Source organism: Typopeltis vanoorti, chromosome 11, assembly GCF_054136105.1.
Source record: "Typopeltis vanoorti isolate ZY-2024b chromosome 11, IOZ_Tvanoo_1.0, whole genome shotgun sequence".
NCBI classification, from domain to species: Eukaryota; Metazoa; Arthropoda; class Arachnida; order Uropygi; family Thelyphonidae; genus Typopeltis; species Typopeltis vanoorti.
Window position 1 is genome coordinate 24001852 of NC_143559.1, and position 4549 is coordinate 24006400.

The window sequence follows — 4549 nt, forward strand, 5'->3', positions numbered from 1 at the left end:
CCTAATATTGTAATGTGTATAACACATCGCAACTAATAGCTTATGTTAATAAGCTGCAGCATCTCTGAGTTTTAACATACATCCGAAGTGTGATACTGTAATTCATGAACGAAACAATGTTATTATTGACTCATTCATTCATTCATTCGCGAATTAGATGTAAAGCACCCTCTCTTGCACGAATAAATTTTTTCTATTCAAATTTGTTGCTAAAAGTCATATGCAGTGCTGAGTCATTAGTATGCTTAGAAAACGAAACTGTCTTGTCATTAATTGAACATACTTGGAGATAATATTTTTTTTTTATAGTTTAGTAGTTTAATACTTTATTTTGTCTCTGATAAATTGCATACATGTGATACAGAATTTAAGCAATATTCTTTCGTGTGTTTCAAGAACAATTTCTAATTAATATCATTATGCATAGTGTGCAAAGCTGTAACAGGATAATTCACGTATTATTAGTTACAATTACCACAATAATTTACAGTTACAATACCACAATAATTTAAGTGTACTATTGTTAAGTTAAGATTGCGTTGTAAACTAAGTGTTGCAATTTAAAGTTTTTTTTTTAAAGTTTGACAAAATATGATGATATATATACATACATACATAATATGATCATCAATATGAATAATATATAAATTTGTTTAACATCAATAATTAAAAAAAAAAAATTTTAACTGTAATGACATTTTGTTTATCATAATACAGGGTATTTTCAAATATACAATAAAGCATACTATTACAATTTCTATTCAGCACAAAATGTAGAGTACGGTGCTTTTTTTTTAATATAAATATGCATTTTTTTCCTGTATCAATATCATAGCTTCTTTTTATACAGCCTATATACATATACACAATTTTTTTTAAATTTTTTTTATTGATTTCTAAAATATCTACACAATTACAATAATCATTTTTAGTGACATTCCAACTTGTAATTTTTACAAAATTCAGCACTGAGTGCTGCATATGTGATTTATTTTCTACATTGCATTTCAATTAAAATTTTGGTAGTAATACTTTTTTGCATATATATGTACAACATGGGACTTCTAATATAACAATGAAGATTACACGGAATTTTTGAATAATGGATAATAATAATATTTTTAACACTTTATTATGTCTCTAATAAATTACATACATATATTTTAAAATTTTAGCAATAGTAATACATTTTCTTTGATGTGACTAAAGAACAAATTCTAATTAATATCGTTGTAATATGCAACTGATGTAACAGCATAATTCGGGTATTATTATTATTATAAATAATACTACAATAATAATTGACTATTTTTCACAGTTGCACAACGAAATATGATTACATGTTAAAGTTTATTGAAAGTTTATTTTTCACTTGGTTAGAGTATAATAAATTTAGTTTAATCTTTTATCCAAGTGTGAGCAAACAAAGTTTGCGCCTGAAAGTATCTTTAGGACTGGGGTAAGGTGGTACAATACCAGGGCACTCGTTGCAAAGGTGGAGCAAGATACCAACACTCCTATCTCAGTATCTCCCATAATGCAAAACACATCTCCTTGCGGATATGTCTAATGTTATGCATTAAGGGAAAGGCCACAACCCAGACTAGTTTCGACCTTTATTGAGGTCTCTTCAGTGGGAGCGTTAGCAGGTCATCTCTACCTATAGGTAGAGATGACCTGCTAATGCTTCTGCCTGGTATCTCCACTTGGGCCTGGCTCCCACTGTCGCTGAACTGGAAGCCTGTATATTGTGTTTCATTAAGTTTGTACGGTATTTTGGGTGCGTGTTTCTTGTTCATATTATATTCTTAAAGCTCTTTTCAGGCTATTGTAGTTTGTAAGGTTTCTGTATTCAAAAGGTAATTTGTTTATCATGACTGGGATGTAGAAGTTTCGCGTGGCCTTTCCGTAATGATTATTGTATGTATATGTGATATAATTAGTTGTCTGAGGTCTTGTTATACGGTATGTATTTCTAACTGTCCTGTAGTTGGCATCGAAATAATGTTTTAGCAAAACTGCATAGTGACATAAATGTTTTGCTGTCAGTATTTTGTGTTCTGACGTGAAATAACGACAATATGTATATAAGGTCGTTATTTTCTCTTTGTTCCCAAAAGATCAGTTTTATCATTTTGTGCTGTAGCGACATTAATCTATTTAATTTGTAGGGTGCACAGAAAGCATACGTGGTTATAGCGTTTCTTAGTATATTTTGGCATAGTGCTTTGTATATTAGTGTTTTTAGGCGTGTGGGAACTATGTCTTTTAACCTGTAGAGTTTGCCACTTATTGTTCGGAGTTTGTTGTGTAGATAGTTTATGTGGCTATTCCAGTTTATATCTGCATTGAAGTAAATTCCAAGGTATCGTATTGTTTCAACCTGAGTGATTGTAGTGGTTTTGCTGTTCTGTGTGTCAACTGGTCGACTCAGTGGATTTCTGAATATCATTAATTTTGTCTTTTCTGAGTTTAGGTGTATGGAGTTTTTCGTGAGCCAGTCTATGATCAGAGTTATGTAATGTTGCATATTTGTTTGGGTTATACTTGCGTTATTATGGATGGATATTATTGCCGTATCGTCTGCGTATTGGAATATCTTACCTTTGAGTGGTAGCTGATTAATATCGTGCGTGTAGATGATGAATAGAGTTGGCGAGAGTACAGCTCCCTGTGGTACTCGACAGGTTACTGGTAGCTGTTTGCTTCGGTTTGACCCAATATGTGTGAGATGCTTTCTATTTTGAAGGTAGTTTGTAAACCACCTGTGAAGAGGCCCCTTCTATTCCAACATGTCTCAGCTTTTCTAACAAGGTTTGATGTGTGAGTGTATCGAATGATTTAGTTAGATCAATAAAGACTACCATGGCAATTTTGTTTTTGCCTAAGGCGGTATTAATTATGTCTGTAAAGTCTTCCAAGAAAGATGTTGTTCCCTTATTTTTCTGAAAACCATATTGTGTTTTGGGGATAATATGAAAGGTCTCTGTGTATGCTGTAAATTTCTTCACTATGATCCGCTCCATAATTTGATTGATAATTTGTATTTGGTAATTTTGGTAATTGATAATTGGATATCGCTTCAATTCTTTCCATAAAGCGTCCTTTCTGTGTATTTCTAGGATTAAGTTTTGTATACTTCTAGGATTTTGTGTTGGTTTTGAACGAATTCTGAATTTCTTTGTAGCTTTCTTATATATTACCTCCAGTGTGAGTTTAATGTTGTTGTATAAAATATCTGATGCCAGGTGTTTCCAGTCTGTTTTTCTTATTTCGTGGTTGACTATTTCTTTGTCTATTACTGTTTTCTGTCGCTTTTCTTCTGTGGGACATTGCATGGATATTGTCTTGGTGTGCAGGTTTAGAGCGGTGAAGTAATGGTCTGCTACGTTGCACTTTATAACTGATGCAGTGTACTGTTTGGTGGTGCTCGTACGTTTATATGATCTAGACAGGAGGCAGTGATAGTATTTCCGAATATTTCTTCTCTAGTACATGATGTTATTGTTGGTATTAGATTATACATGGATAGCGTGTCTAGGTATTGTATGAACCAGTGCTGTTCTGGTTTTCGTTTGCAATATTTATGTTTATGTCGCCAATTATCATTGTACTCGGTTGAGCATATTTCTTGGCGTGAAAGCCAGCAATTGATTCGTGCAAGAATTTTATCCTGTTTAGGTTTGGTGGCCTGTAAATAGCATTTAGTATTATGAGATGCTGTCTATTTGTGGTATTAGTGATTTCGAGGCAGAGGGTTTCAGCATGCTCAAACTGATAGGCCGTTTCTTTTGCTATTAATTTTTGTTTGATAAATATTACTATTCCACCCCTCTTTTTGTTTGGGGGCATTATCTATGTTGTTGGAAGCCTGGAATTTGGAAAGCAGTCGCTTCGTCATTAGTTATGGATACTTCTGTTAGAATCAATATATCAATAATATCAGTGTAATTCCTCAGATAAGCCTGTAATAATAACCAATGTTTTCGGATGCTTCTGATGTTAATATGCAAGATTGAGAGACCTCTCACTTGTACTGTGTGTTGTTTCCATGCATCAAGCGATTCGAAAATACAATTACTGATGTATTCTGGTGTAATTACATTTTTCTGATGGTTCACATTCATTTTTGTTGTGTTGAGATCTTCTTATTGAACTAAGTTGAAGTCTTTTGTTTCACTCTGGCAACCTATCTCTATCATCTATTTATATCTCTATTTTATATTATATCTATATTTTACCGTTTTTGATCCATACGATACTTTTTTCTGTTTTTTCTTTTCTTGCTTGGTTCAAAAGATTTTGATTGAAAGGTGTTAAATACTCAGATAGAAAGATTGGCGTATTGTCTTGCGATGCATTTAAATCCTTGATTACTGGTTTTTTTCAGTCTGAAATGAGATTGTCTCTTGTAGCCTTGCTTGTCAGACGGATTAATCTGGTGCGGGTCATGGCAAGCCTTGTTTTTTGTTCTTCCTGGGAACCGATTTATGGTCTGAATATCATTATGCTCTAGGGGGGGGATGTCACTTGCATGGCCTAACTTTAA